The sequence below is a fragment of the Pectinophora gossypiella genome, chromosome 19, assembly GCF_024362695.1.
Source record: "Pectinophora gossypiella chromosome 19, ilPecGoss1.1, whole genome shotgun sequence".
Classification (NCBI taxonomy): Eukaryota; Metazoa; Arthropoda; class Insecta; order Lepidoptera; family Gelechiidae; genus Pectinophora; species Pectinophora gossypiella.
In genome coordinates, this window is record NC_065422.1 from 3,756,001 (window position 1) to 3,772,712 (window position 16,712).

The 16,712-nt window shown below is 38.2% G+C and overlaps 2 protein-coding genes across 4 annotated transcripts in view; one reads left to right on the forward strand and one right to left on the reverse strand.

Moving 5' to 3' along the window:
• LOC126375497 (gastric triacylglycerol lipase-like) overlaps window positions 1–16,712 on the forward strand; it is a 294,161-nt gene that overhangs the window by 248,491 nt on the left and 28,958 nt on the right. Inside the window, exon 2 of one of the 2 annotated variants that reach the window (XM_050022456.1) lies at window positions 7,155–7,196. The exons of the other annotated variant lie outside the window; for it this stretch is intronic. The gene's annotated coding sequence lies outside the window, so the exon portion shown is untranslated. Of the gene's footprint in view, window positions 1–7,154; window positions 7,197–16,712 lie in introns of those variants that run through there. 2 annotated transcript variants of the gene reach the window in all.
• Window positions 1–16,712, reverse strand: part of LOC126375491 (transcription factor SOX-5) — a 414,266-nt gene that overhangs the window by 203,228 nt on the left and 194,326 nt on the right. The gene's annotated exons all lie outside the window — the stretch shown is intronic.

The following is a 16,712-nucleotide window of genomic DNA, read 5'->3' on the forward strand; positions in this document are numbered from 1 at the left end:
AATTTGAATAGTTACATGTATGCGGTGAACTTAAACACATTATATTTCACATTAATTATTACGTGACAGGATCGAAACAAGTGGAATTCCATAGTCTCTGTTTACCCCGGTGGGAAATAGGCGTGAGTTTATATATATATGTATGTAATTATTACGTAAAAAACATAAGCTCAACACTATATCCCAATTGGAGAAGAGAATCCCCAATCCCAATTGGGGTACATTAGTCGCAAGATGAACTAAGTATCCACACTTCACCAAGCTTTCTGTTAGACCAACGTGATCGACGGTGAGCCCTATCGCCGTCACAAATATTATTTATTTATTTACTAATCAAAAGACAACTTTCAGTCACGTCCTGATTCTGCATACGTGCATTATGTGGTGCGGGTTTGAATCTCTGTGGGGCTACACAGAAAAAAAATAAGATCTCTAGTTTGATTAGGACTTAGGACATGAACTGTATGATGACTAGAAGAGGACCAAGTAGTGATTGCCAGGCTGGCCAAGTAATACCAGTTCTGATCAAAGTCCTCCGTATCGACTTCCGTGGGTCAGTGGTTAACCGTTGGGCTCACGATTCGTAGGTCCCGGGTTCGAATCCCGGTGGGGACATATCACTTTCTGATCACCAGTGTGACCGTAAGTAAAACCGTAGTTCCCGGTTACTACTTAGTGATGTAAGTACGTAGTCGTTACATGAGCCACGTCAGGGGCCTATAACACAATAACACAAATGCACAATGGGGCACAATAACAACCCTGACACCAGGGTTGATGAGGTTGGTGGACCTCACAACCCACACGATAGAAGATCAAAGTCCACTAAAAACTTTTCGCACATAGTAGGTATATTTCGCAAAAGCCACAGTGTAATATAGTCTTATACAGTACAATGCACCCGTGGGCGGTGTACAACTCAATCTCTTGTTGTCCCTTGTAGCGAATGTGTATATCGTAAACTTAGCTCTGTTCGGCCCGACTTCGTTGTAATGCTTGCTTTAGTGACAACACAGAAACAATACACTTTATTGCGCGTGAGAAACATACATGGCCAATAAGTAGGTATATCTATAGAAAGCTTACACGCTGCTACACACAATGAGCGACTATCCAGGCTAAAAAAGTATAGATGGCACTGTACAGATTTAAATCAAATCAAATATACTTTATTGCACACAACATACAAAACAAAATAAAAACAGATGATGATAGATACAGTACAATCTGGCGGCCTTATTGCTAAGCAGCAATTTCTTCCAGGCAACCAGTGGATAGGAAACATTATTACAATTTGGTGCGGGACAGTGCAACATCTTGTATAAAATAATAAATACTATAAATAAATAAAAAAAAAACAAATAAAAGTAAAATAAATAAAAATAAAATAGAAATATACAGGGTGTTAGTGACATCGTAACGAATACTCAGGGGGATGATTCAGGCCATGATTCTGAGTTAATATCAAGTGGAATTTTTCGTCGCAAAATTCATGATTTTTTTTAGATTTTTTTAAATTATTTTCAATTCTATACTTTTGCGATGAAAAATTCCACTTGATATTAACTCAGAATAATCAGCTGAATCATCCCCCTCAGTATTCGTTACGATGTCACATACACCCCACACAAGTACATACGGTAGCCATACAAGTAGGTATGGGTGTTAGTGACACCGTAACGAATACTGAGGGGGATGGTTCAGACCATGATTCTGAGTCGATATCAAGTGGAATTTTCAGTCTGAATATTCCTGAAAATTTTTGTGTTTTTTTAAATTATTTTCAATTCCATACTTTTGCGACGGAAAATTCCACTTGATATCATCTCAGAATCATGGCCTCAATCACCCCTCAAAGTTTTCGTTACGATGTCACTAACACCCTGTATAAATATAAATACATACATACATATACCCATTTATATCAGACGCATATATTTTAATTAAATATGACATTACATGTAGATATGACAATAGTTTCCTGTAACTACTAATCCTTTAGTATGGTTCTGCTTACTATTTGGTACCTAAACAAAAAAAATAGTACCTTTCACATTCTGATCTAAATATCAAGCAACAATTATTTTTAAATTTGCCTCTGTGAGGAATGAGAAAATAATTACCAAGTTAAATAAAGATCCTTTAATAATCCTTTATTAAAGGATTATTAAAGGATACAGAGAACCGGAAAGGAAATATGATTGGCCACCTGATACGACACGATTCATTTATGACAAACATCATAGAAGGAAAAATTGAAGTTAAGAGAGGAAGGGGTAGACCTAGGAGAACATTTATGAAACAAATAAAAGAGAAGGTGCAGGTCGTGTCGTATCAGGAAGTGAAGGATTTGGCGGGAAGAAGAGAGGAATGGCGATTACTCCACCGACAAGAGCGCAGTTCATAAATAAATAGAGAGAGAGACCAAATAGTACTCATAAATCATAAACTGCCTATATACGTCCCACTGCTGGGCACAGGCCTCCCCTCAATCAACCGGAGGGGGTATGGAGCATACTCCACCACGCTGCTCCATTGCGGGTTGGTGGAGGTGTTTTTACGGCTAATAGCCGGGACCAACGGCTTAACGTGCCCTCCGAAGCACGGAATCATCTTACTTTTTCGGACAATCAGGTGATTCAAGCCTGAAAAGTCCTTACCAAACAAAGGACAGTCTCACAAAGTGATTTCGACCATGTCCCCATCGGGAATCGAACCCGGACCTCCAGGTCGTGAGCCTAACGCTCTAACCACTAGACCACGGAGGCTGTTAAATAGTACTGAATTCTTATTATATCTGAGTATATGGAATTTCAACATTAATCTAATCTAACCCACAAGATCCCACTGCCGAGCAGATGCCTCCCCTTTCTCTTGCCACTTTTCGCGGTCCAGTGTGTACTCCAGCCAGTCCTTCGGCAAGCGTCCAAGTCGTCACGCTATCATAAATACATTCATCTTATATAAGAAAACTGTAGTTACATATTCTTATTTATTACATACTACTTGACACTACCACTCACAACTGAACACTCTAGGTTATTAAAAAAAAAATCATAAGTTTTTCTTAATGGGTTGAAAAGCCGCAAAAGTTTCGCCAAGTGTGTGTCGCCTCTACGTGATAGACTTCGGACTCCGGTGGGCCGAAGTAAGGACAATTTGTTCAGGTGGGGTTTCTTGGATGGCTCGGACTTAAAGTGCAAGTGCGGCACTGTTCTCCAAACGATGGAACATCTTACATTGGTCCTGCGTGCCCGAACACCTGCACGCAGGAGGATCTGATGAGCGCTGCAGATAGCGCCATACTTGTTGCTAAGTTTTGGGCCGATACTATTTAGTTTGCCATCGACACGATAAGAAGAAGAATGGGTATAATACCTGCTTATTTCTTTAAGCTTTTGTATTGGCATTAGTAATCGATATGGGAGAGCGCGGTCTTCTAACACAAGTGTTGTTCACTTAACAGAAGGCCGCTACACTTGGCAATGATTGTAACTTTTTGTTGAAATAAATAACCATTTCATTTTTCTTTTTTTTTATCTCTTTCAAGCTCTACCACGACGCCTGTATCCATCATGAGGCACCCAATGCGACATGATCCGTGCCCACCGATCAGACGCTTATAATAAGTCACGTAAAAAGAGTATCGAAAGCGAGTGCCGTCTGACTCTTCCGCATACATTCCGCTTAGGGACGGTACTGAAAAGTATCGGCGTCCGAAGGACGTAATATACGATCCCGACGACCCGATTACTCAAGCCATAGAGGCAGCCAATCAGCTCGCGACACCAAACACTTCAGGACCACGATACCGACCCCGCCGGCGTGGTCGACGATTTCCCTCATTCAGCGCTTATCGCTATCGACCCGCCAGGGTCGATTAATTCTTTCAAATATTTTTCCTCTTAGACGACGCCCTGAGCCGAGGTTTGCGCCCAACTGGGCACCCTCAGGCCTTTTGTCTTAAACGTTGTACCGGGTGAGAGCCTTCAGCGCTCCCCATTTGTCCGGCCAAGTAGTTAATGCCATCTGCGGCAAATCTACAATAAGTCACGTCAAAAAAAAAGAGTGCCGTCTGAATACTATTGGCTTTGGCTTCCACAAAAGGGATCATACAAGGACGGTGTTTAAATGTATGTTTGCATCTAATATAATACTAAATTTAATATTTATTCTATGCGGAAATGTCACAACAAACTCGTCTTTAGCATTTAGGTCTATTGTTATTATACTATCGTGACATTAAATTATTGTCACAATAACAATTGTCTGTAGTTTATGAGTTTCATGCACGGATGAATGTAGCATTAAGCAATAAAACTTATGAAGGACATTTATTATTTTGTGGATATTACCAGTACACCGTTGTATTTGCCTATGTCTGTATTATTTGCAAAGCTACGTCCTTCATCATAACTAATTTAAATGCCACGCTCTTGTCGGTTAGTATTCTCCATTCTTGTCTATCATAGGCCAATTCCTTCACTTCCTTATAAGACACGACGTTCGCCTTCTCTTTAATCTGTTCCATGTCTCTTCTTGGTCTTCCCCTTCCTCTCTTTCCTTGTAGCTTCCTTTCTATGATGTTTTTTTTATTAAATTCGTCGTGTCTTATTAAGTGGGCCATCATCTTGCCTCTTCTGTTCTCAATAAATCTCAATATTTGCTTCTTTTCTCTTCCTATTACCAATAAAAAGAAACAAACGGTGAACATGTTTAAGGTATTTGACAGCCAAGTAAAATTCAAACGAGAAATTTTCCACAGCGATCGAAAGGGTATTTATGATAGACATAATAAATAAATTGAAAAATAAATATTTTTATGTCATAAGTATAAAATAGCAATAAAACATATTTCCAGTGAAAATAATTGACACAGCATTTGTCCGGGGTAAATTAAATTAAAATTACATATTTTGGCAAAATTCGCTGTTTTTTGTGGGAATATTTTTTAATATGGATACTCCTCGAGATTTTTTTTCCTGAACACTTTTCAGAAGAAAGATGTTTACCATGATGTTTGCCTATTATATTTGCAAAGCAATAAAAAATAAACAAGCGGTGAACGTATAATAATATTTGAGTATTATACAGCCAAGCAAATTTTAAGTTTAGCGCGAGGTCCTTGGATGATATCCGAATTTTTGACAAATGCGAAAGTCGACCTTCTCCGTTTTTAATCAGAATTTACATGAAAATTTAATACAATTATAACCTTAGCAACATCGCCGCATCATTTTGAATCCCTAGAATCATTTTGTGATCCCTAGTTTTGTTAGGACATTACAGGCTGATCACCTGATTGTCCGAAAGTAAGATGATCCGAGCTTCGGAAGACACGTTAAGCCGTTGGTCCCGGTTACTATTTACTGATGTAAGTGAGTAATCGTTACATGGGCCATGTCAGGGGCCTTTGGCGGGTCACTCATAACCCTGACACCAGGGTTGATGAGCCTGGTATTCCACCTCACAACCCACACGATAAGATGAAGAAGACCGCCGCCTATTGTACCACCAAACTGATTATAATTGTTTAAGTATTTTGATAGCAATAAAGTGTTTTCTATTTGTATTTTTTTACGAATTGAGAATTCTAATCCCGTCCGAGACAAGTTACAGAATGTTTTGATCAGTTTCTTAAGGAAGTATGTTTACTCATGAGCGATCACCCTGACGATGTTTCTACACACTATTATTGTCCCCTGTTTCGAATGCTGTTAAGTTTCCATTATTATCCAGATCGTAAAATACGGTGCTAAGTTTAATAGTTGCAGGCGTTAAAACGTTTCAAATGTGTACATTTACAGCTTATTTTCTGTTAGTGTTGTTTGAAAAAAGAATCACGGGTGAGAGCCTTCAACGCTCCCCATTTGTCCGGTCGAGTAGTTAATGCCATCTGTGGCAAATCTACAATAAGTCACCTCAAAAAATAAAAGAAAAAAAATTGGAAAAAAGATAAAATCTCAGTTTACCCAAGCCATATTAAAAAACAACAAATCATAGCTTTGTAGTGAAAACCATTCTTGTCTATCAAAGACCAATTATTTGACTTACAAGACACGACATTTGCCTTCTCTTTTTCTTCTTGTAGGCCTAACATGCGCAAAGTGATAAAATTATCGATCGATTCAATAAATTTTATACAAGTCGATAAGTTTGTTTTTTTCCCTAACATGCGTTTCACGTGCTTTGGTTCGTATTTGACAGAACGACATGACTTATTTGGGTTCACATATTAGCACCAATCGACAAAACGATATAATTATATTGTCAGATCGATAAAATGACCGTGACAACATTTTATCACGGTGCGCATGCTTCTTTTCCCCGGCTATACAGTTCGTGAGAAGCTGCAGTAGTTTTAGGCAGATGAGTCGTTAGTTATATATAAAAAAATGACGATTCAAAGTGTAAATGTTACCTACTCAATAAAGATATTTTTGAATGAGAATTTAAACTAAGCCATAGCATAAATAATCTACGAGTCGACACGAATGTAATTCAAGTTGCAAAGTGCAGAGATCTCTGAATGAATCTCACTTTCATTGATGGTGCTCCAGAAATAATATGCGCGTGAGTTGATCTCTTCGATGTAGACCTATGAAGCTACTTGATAGGTAAGTAATATAAAATGTTATATTATATAATATCACGTTGGTCTAACAGAAAGCTCGGTGAAGTTTTTAATACTTAGTTGGACTTGCGATGCACCTTTGACCCCAATTGAGATATAGTCGTGAATGTGTATATGGATTTCTAGTATAAAAAAACCATTGTATTTGTGAACCAATTATCGGTTTTAAGACCAGTTTTGATATTATATTGCTGCAGATTTTCTGTCTTAATTTCTATAACACTTATTATGATCCTGAATACCTACTTATATTTTCTTGCTATCTTTAGGCTATCATCGTTTTTCTATATTCAAAAAATGCTTATTTCCTTGTTCATCAATTACTTATTAGATTCATCAGAATTTGAATTTAGAACTAAATACGCTAAGTGGTGTGTTGTTCACGCGGGAAACAAAACAATAAAGTACGTAGGTACTTTAGTTCTGAATTCAAATTCTGATAAATTGAAATAAGCATAAGTTTGTATTACTCATGTATATTATCTGTACAGTCATGAGCAATATAATGTACCCACTTTAGGACTCTGTCGCACTAACATATTTGACATTTAGTGAGACTTAAAGTTCAATTTTAACAGCCTCTGTGGTCTAGTGGTTAGAGCGTTAGGCTCACGATCTGGAGGTCCGGGTTCTATTCCCGATGGGGACATTGTCGAAATCACTTTGTGAGACTGTCCTTTGTTTGGTAAGGACTTTTCAGGCTTGAATCACCTGATTGTCCGAAAAAGTAAGATGATTCCGTGCTTCGGAGGGCACGTTAAGCCGTTGGTCCCGGCTATTAGCCGTGAAAACATCTCCACCAACCCGCAGTGGAGCAGCGTGGTGGAGTATGCTCCATACCCCCTCCGGTTGACTGAGGGGAGGCCTGTGCCCAGCAGTGGGACGTATATAGGCAGTTTATATAAAGTTCAATTTGTCAAAAAAGTTAATGTGACATGGTACCAAAGTGTATACATATTAATGCTCGTGACCGTACAAGTTTTCAATATCTTTCTTGATAAAATATGTTTCCTGTTGCCACCTCTTCATGTTCCTGTCTCTACCCAGGACCGGAGATGGATAGCAACGATTATCCAGGGGCATTTCCTACCGATCATTTTGTTGTTCTTGCAACAATGCAGTGAACATTGTTCTGTTTTGTTTTTGTTCATTGTTAGAACAAGAAGATAGCGTACATCCGTTTGTGGATTTCATTGTTATTTTTATGTTTACTGTCGTGTTTATAAATTTTATGCATGGCTTACTATGTGAATAGAATTGTAGCCATGCAATTCTCTTAAGGCAACAAGTTCGGAGAACTGGCGGGTAAAAATGACCACATCGAAGCAAGTCATCTAAGAAAACAATATTTGTTTGCATTGGCAATATTGCTTTCTTAAATGAATTGCTTCGATACGGCCATTTTAACCCCCCTGCAAGCACAGATGCAAATGGCATTAACTACGTGGCCGGACAAATGAGGAGCGGTGAAGAACAACCCGGACACTTCGTACAAAATACCTCGTTTTACACAGACACTAAACATTGACGTTATCGTACACGCGCATCTGTGTGTTTGAAGATTAAAGTAAGACAGAGGGGGTGAGGTAAACCTAGGTCAACCCCAGGTGGGGAGCAGATAGTTGCCGTTGTATACATAGTATTATTCCTTATTCTATGGCTACGAGGGTTCTCAAAATTTAAGACAACAAGTCGGAATTTGCCCAGTAGTCTGCGAATCTTAGGACAGGAAGGACCTCCGTGGTCTAGTGGTTGAGCGTTGGGCTCACGATCCAGAGGTCCTGGGTTCGATTCCCGGTGGGTACATATCACAAAAATTACTTTGTGGTCCCTAGTTTGGTTAGGACATTACTGGCTAATCACCAGATTGTCCGAAAGTAAGATGATCCGTGCTTCGGAAGGCACGTTAAGCCGTTGGTCCCGGTTACTACTTGCTGATGTAAGTATGTAGTTGTTACATGAGCCATGTCAGGGGCCTTTGGTGGTTCAGTAATAACCCTGACACCAGGGTTGATGAGGTCTGTATTCCACCTCACAACCCACACGATAGAAGAAGAAGGACAGGGAGGCGAATAACGGCCCGATAGCCATGGGGGGGGGGGGGGGGGGGGGCTGGGGTTGACCCATTGCCTATCAGCAACTGAACTCGTTTTATATCTTTGATTCGTTCACAATCATAAAACCACCAGCACCATCACGTTGGTCTTACAAAAAGCTGCGTGCAACGTGGGTACCTATTTCATCCTGCTCTGGATGTACCTACTGCCTACCCCAATCGGGATATAATAGTAACCTTATGTTATGTTATGATGCCTATTAAAGACCTTTGCGAAGCCACTGACAATGCCGTAAGCGTGGCGAATTATTGGTCAGCAAAAATTTAGTATCGATCGCCATCGACTCGCAAAGAAGATGATGCAATCATAGAAGCAGCTTCTACTAGCTACCTATATTCATCATCATCATCTCCCTAGCATTATCCCGTTTTTCACAGGGTCCGCTTACCTAACCTGAAGATTTGACAGGTCCGGTTTTTTACAGAAGCGACTGCCTGTCTGTCCTTCCAACCCGCGAAGGGAAAACCAGCCCGAAAATACCTACCTATATTGACTACTAAAAAAGTAATAAGCAACTAAATACGAATAAGTACCTATATACATTTCGCTATTCCAACTCCATAATACTTACTTATACCCCTCATTATCACACAGTTGAAGACTGACTAAATAATTCTCTCTCACTAGTTGGCTAAGATCCTACGGCATCACAAAACGAGGAAAAGGACTTTTCATTCAGGGAATTCTCTGCATCAGAAAGGGACAAACATACTGTGATTGCCCAAGTGCGAGAAGGGCAAAGGATCTCCTTAGTTCGAAACTTGGCAATTGTCCACAGGAAGGGGCTTTTAGCAAAAAGACAAGATGGAATGTTCAACTGAAATACAAAGAAGTTCATTCAGTTCAAATGTTGATAATTTATCTATAATGGTCCATTAAACGGATTTTTAGTTGTTAACCACGCGTATTATTTTATTTGCTTAGGTTTTAATAGACGGCATAGTAAGTACGGTCACGAGTACTAATATGTATACACTTTGAAACCATGTCACATTAACTTTTTTGACAAATTAAACCGTAGGTCTCATTAAATGTCAAATATGATAGTGCGACAAGGTTCTAAAGTGACTCATGATTGACAGTCATGAGCAATATCATGTACCCACTTTAGGACTCTGTCGCACTATCATATTTGACATTTAGTGAGACTTACAGTTCAATTTGTCAAAGAAGTTAATGTGACATGGTATCAAAGTGTATACGTATTAATGCTCGTGACCGTACGAGTAAAATGCTTATTTGTTTATATGGGTGAATATCAAAATTTGCCAATTTTGGTGGCGAATTTTCATATTATGTTTTCGTGAAAAATTGTATTCCGACATGGAAAAGGATAGATCTACGAGAAACTGCAAGACCATGGAGGCCGTTGAGTAGCTTTTTAATAATCATATTCTGATGTGATTAACTTCAACAAAACCTCCATTTCTTTCCACGGAGGTCGTTTACTCAAACCAGCTTACTCGAAAGCTTTCTTGTTAACAGATGGTCTTATCAACACCATTTTACACTTTTCGCGTCTAATAAGATTTAAAGTGTAAAACACCATCCATCTGGCTTTGTCATAGTTATCTATCTTTTTAAATTGGATCCGCGTTCACAATAGACGGATTATGCCGTAGCACTTTTGTTCGCCAGTGTACACCGGTTTTTGGCTCCCTCGTTTATTGATTGAAATGTTGAATAGATAAGCGGTGTAGTAGATATTTTATCAGAGGGAAATTACAAAATTGTCTGTGGTGATTACGTACTTCGTTTTATAGACGTTACGTACATAAACGCCTATTTCCCTCCGGGGTAAGCAGGGACTATGGAATTCATGGATCGTTTTATACAGACTCGTTTTTGACGTAACTTATTATTATAGATTTGCCTTAGGTAGGACTAATGGGGAATTCAGTAAAAAGTGATGATTTGACTATTTGGATACTAGTCTATTACTTAACCCTGATACCAGGACTGGGGGTCGATGTTCATCGGATAGATGAAGATCCTACATCTTTTTTTCGCGACTTATGGTAGATTGTGACTGTAACCAGACAGAGGGCAGCAGTAACTGTCAGTACTATTCAGAGGCGGAGGACAGGAGTCCTAGTACGGGTTTTCTGTGCCATCCCAATCTCGTCAGACAGAGTACTGCGGGGCGGAAGACAAGAGGGAAACCACTGCCCTATTTTTCCCCAAAAAAGTACCATGGAGAATGCTACACCGACAAGTGCGTAGCTCTTAAATTAGTGATGATTATATAATTATGTGCGGATTGGTGGTTATTGACAACTGCTTAGAGAAGAGGAGCTCGGTGGCGCAGCGGTAAACGCGCTCGGTCTGCGATTGTTGAAGTAAAGCAACTTTCGCAGAGGCCGGTCATAGGATGGGTGACCACAAAAAAAAAAAGTTTTCATCTCGAGCTCCTCCGTGCTTCGGAAGGCACGTTAAGCCGTTGGTCCCGGCTGCATTAGCAGTCGTTAATAACCACCAATCCGCACTGGGCCCGCGTGGTGGTTTAAGGCCCGATCTCCCTATCCATCCATAGGGAAGGCCCGTGCCCCAGCAGTGGGGACGTTAATGGGCTGATGATGATGATGACGACTGCTTAACGTGCCTTCTGACGCACGGAGGAGCTCGAGATGATTTTTTTTGTGGTCACCCATCCTATGTCCGGCCTTTGCGAAAGTTGCTTAACTTCACCAATCGCAGACCGAGCGCGTTTACCGCTGCGTGGTGCGTGGTGGTTTAAGGCCCGATCTCCCTACCCATCCATAGGGAAGGCCCGTGCCCCAGCAGTGGGGACGTTAATGGGCTGGTGATATAATTATGTAGATTTGACGCAGTATGGCATTAAGTACTTGGCCGGAAGAAGATCCTACAAAATTAGTACCTATGTTTACTAAACATAGATACAGATATAGGTTTAGATCTTTGGACTTCGTATCAACAGTGGCTGCAAGTTGTCTTTGATTACTTGTGGCTCTGCCCACCCCATTAGGGATTACGGGCGTGAGTTTATGTATGTATGTATGTACTAAACATAGGCTCCCTCATCCACCCTAAAGGTAGGGAAAAAACGACTTCTATAAAAACCTTTTACCGAACAACTGGAGTAAAATATTACGACCCTCGTAAATACCACAATACCACTCGCTTCGATTATCTCGCGGGTTTGTCTGTGTTTTATGGCGGTACTACTCGCCATTTATGGCTTTTCGATATTATTTGGCATTTTTTCGCGGGATACCGCTATGCTACGTTCGGTGGAAGAAAACTTATTAAGGATAAGACTTCGGTGTTTTCAAATTCAAATTCAAATGTATTTATTGCATTGCTACAGGTCAAGAAGGACTTAAACAATATTACATACATCCACTGCAGCATACCAGTCTAGGTGTACAAATTTTAATTCTAATATATTTAAATTACAATTTCAATTAGATTTTATAACATTACATGTATACCAAAAACTTTATTACACAAACAGGAAAATACAAAAGAGACATAGAATGAGTACAATAGGCGGCCTTGTTGCTAAGTAGCAATCTCTTCCATAGAATGTATAGGAACATATTTTTTAAGTTTTATGTTCATAAATATAAAATTAAGAGCTTTTTTTTTATTAATTTAACTAATAGCTTTTCTTTTTTTTTCGTATAGTGTGTTATCTCTTACTTAAGAAGTGGATTTAACTCATTAAGGACAATTAATTGCGTTTTAATGTAAAATTTTATAATTACCGGTTTTAATTAGCAACTCATATAAATGTGTGTCACGCGTTTGAATCCGGCGGGTTCTAAGTTTAAAACCTAATTAATTATACTTTATGAGTTTGAATGATGTTTAGATACTTATCACGTGGTTTCCAGGATTTGTGAACGGTTCATGTTCGTGTTTAGATACATAATTGATACTTGTCACGTGGTTTCCAGGATTTGTGAACGGTTCATGTTCACGTTTAGATACATAATTGATACTTATCACGTGGTTTCCAGGATTTGTGAACGGTCCATGTTCATGTTTAGATACATAATTGATACTTATCACGTGGTTTCCAGGATTTGTGAACGGTTTATGTTCGTGTTTAGATACATAATTGATACTTATCACGTGGTTTCTAGGATTTGTGAACGGTTCGCTCTCTGTTACATGTAACTTAAACATAGCTGATGAAAGGTGGTTGTGTACATCATCATATTCATCTCTGCCTACCCCTTCGGAGATACAAGCGTGATGCTATGTTTGGTTGTGTATAATAATATATAAATAAAAGGCATATCCATATTATCCTACGTTCGCACTGTCCGCCACAATACCACTTCACCGGGCATTTGAAAAAAAGATGGAATAAAAATCGCCCGAAGCCCATAGAGGCTCATAAACTAGTTCGATCCCGCGGCTCGTGCCAATTAAATATGAATGTACTCCTCTTGTGGCCCTCTGAAAATTTAACTCGTATTTTGTTTATGGGAAGGTCACTATTGTTTTATGAATAATTTAAGGATGGTTTGTGGACTTTTGAGTTATGATTTTTATTCAGAAATCAGAATCATTTATTTAAAGTAATTATCATGGATAAACTTGTTGAAGGTCAATGTAACATTTTTGAATTTACGCCATTTCGCAAGGTGTTATGGCTGAGGAGAAGAAATGACAAGAAACTGCAACAGCTACACATCTTTTAAAAACCAATGGTACACATTACAAGTTATTTAATAACTAGAGGAACACATTCAATACCATTTTTATCATTTAGGTAATCATTAATCTTATAATAAGCTTTTTTACATAAAGTATATAAGTGTGTACTTAAGTGTATTTTTTCTTTTTATTTTGGTGCAATAAAGTGTATTTGTATTGTATTGTGTATATTTGTTCCTGTTTGTTCTTTTGTATTTCGTCGTTGCCAATTTAAAGCTCTTATGCGTCGCCCTCGGCAAAGGAGATCATCGGCTCTCCATACTTTGGCCGGCCCAAATTTGAAAGTGCCGGCCAGAGAAAAAAAATGTGTCGAACCTTTCGAGTAGATTGCTCTGAACATTTTTTACTATGACACCAAACGTGTATGACCATTAGTTTGGCTTTAATTGGATTTTAAAAATCACGATTTTTCATACATTTTGTAAAAAAAAATATTATGTCCGTTTGGAAAAAAAGTGATACAGGCGTATTACAAAGGACCGTTAGAACATTTATTAGTATGGCGCCAAACTTCTATGACCATTATTTTGACGTTTATTGGACTTTCCGTTTTGGTTAATATGTTAAAATGCCGGCAATCGAAAAAAATACGTCGAATCTGTCTAATAAATGCTTCTCAATATTTTTTAATATGACACCAAACATCTATGACCATTATTTTGACTTTTATTGGAATTTACGTTTTAGTTCAAATGTGAAAAGTGCCGACCAGCAAAAATACCATGTAGAGAGTATCGAGTAGATGCCTATTAACATTTTTTTCTATAGCACCAAACGTGTACGATCATTAGTTTGGCTTTTACTTTATTTTAAAAATCTTGATTTCTTATTTATTTTGTTTAAAAATAAAGTGCTTTGGGCAAAAATTGCGATACGGCGGGTTACAAAGGACCTTTAATACAACTTTGAACATTTAATAATCTGGCGCAAAACATTTTTGACCATCATTTTGACTTTGGCTTATATTGGACTTTTTAAAAATCTTTATTTTTTTATACATTTTAACAATGAAAACAAGCAGAGCTTTCCCAATGACTAGTTATTAGTCAGATAAATACTTTGTGTTTTTGTTTTGTGTGTTGTTAGGTGAACTTCTATATTAATACTATCTTATCTTAGATATGACGTTGGCTGTAGTTTTTGCATTCCATTCAACGTTACGGCCTAAGTTTAGGTTGAATTATTATGACCGTAGATAGTTACCACCCTCCAAAGATAAGCTTGCCACCTAGTGACGAAACTCGTATTTTGGTATGACGTCTGAAGTAGCTGTTAGGGAAGACAGGAGTCGGGCAGTTGTACTTTTCATGTATGCCGATCACAATGTCCTGGTGCTACTCGGCCTATAACGTAGTACCTATCACCCCACTGTATTTTCCTTGTATACACACTTTTCTTTAAAAAAAAGTAGCTTCTAAAGCGTAAACGCAAACTTATTTTTAATTTATAAAAATGTGTCAAAAAGACGACTATATTACGCCTTTAGCAAGATAGTTCCATTATAACCAGATAAAAGTTTTTTCGCCAAAGTGTAGGTATCTATGAAAACACCACATTTTTGAAAAATCGAATTAATTTCAAAAAAGTGGTCATAGACGTTTAATTCCATTTAAATAACGTGCCTGTTATGTTTTATTTTTTTACAAAATGAATCAAAAATCAAGATTTTTTTAAATCCAACAAAAGCCAAACTAATGGTCATACACGTTTTTGTCATAGTGAATGTTTACAGGTATCTTCTCGATAGCTTTGACATGTGTTTTTTGCTGACCGGCACTTTTCACACAGAAACTATAACGTAAAGTCCAACAAAAGTCAAAATAATGGTCATAGAAGTTTGGTGCCCTAATAATAAATGGTCAAACGGATAAGTTATAACGGAGTAACGGAGTATACCAATATTGTTTCTTGGCCGGCACTTCACATTTTCACCAAAAATGTATGAAAATTCACGTTTTTTTAATTCGAATAAAACCGAAAATATTGACCCTACAGCTTTGGTGCCATAGTAATAAATGCTCAGACGGATAAGTTCTAAGGATATATACCATTATTGTTACTTGGCCGGCACTTTACATTTTGACCAAAAATGTATGAAAAAAACAGATTTTTTAATTCGAATAAAACCGAAGATATTGACCCTACAGCTTTGGTGCCATAGTAATAAATACTCAGATGGATAAGGTCTAACGGAATATAGCAAAATTATTTTTTGGCCGGCACTTTGACTTCTGGGTCGAAATCCGATGATCTCCTTTCTTTTTGTCACTTCGATACCGCGTTCTAATTAGATCGCCATCTAGTAGCAGCCGTGCGTAACTAAAATATTTTATTAGAATGTTGTCTTACACATTATTTAGACAGGATCGAATAGTGTTTCGCTCATAAAACATTCAGTACAAACTCTTATGTACGTAAGTATCAATTGTGTTTTAATATTCTTAACACAGTCATACAAAAAAAAATCAGGCGGAAGTTATTTTTTTAATTTCTGTAAAATTGATGCAATTGCACATTATAGATTTTAAATTGGCAACAACGATTTGTCTCTTTGTTTTGTGTTTAATAAAGAATAAATTAAAACACATAATAACGGATTTTTACCGGGTTTAAATCAGGGATATGAGACTCCCGATATTTCGATGTTGTTGCAAGTGCCATGATCACGGGATGACTGATGAGATTGGAGTGGAGTAGGTAGATCCATAACTAATAATAATATCGGGAGTCTCATATCCCTGATTTAAACGCGGTAAGAACCCGTTATTATGTGTTTTAATTATGATAATAACCGCGTAAACGTAAAACAATGTTTAAAGAATAAATTGTTTTGTATTGAATTGGCATTTGTCAATGTCGACCGCAGTATTGCCATACGACAGTGCCTAAGGGAAATACGCACTAGAATCTCAGGACCGCAAATAAAAGTTGTCGAGACGTACAAGGGGTGTCATAATTACGAGGTGAGACAAAGTCGCGTCAAAGGGTATTGTGACGTCACAGGCCCTTGAGCATTGAAGTTGTCAACCGCAGTAATTACGGCACACTCAATAGGACATCTCGTACAATGCGTCTTGAAAAACACGAATTAATGAGTCCTGGCTTGTTTGTCACAGTTCTCGCGAAACAGCGAGAACTGAACTTGAGAACTAATAGTCAACGAGGACTCCAGTCTTATGCAAAAAGCATTTTGCAGCTAAGCCCGCTAATTTGATAATTGTTTAGAACTCATTACAACAGGATTTCACTACACCGGTAGCTAATGCTAGAAT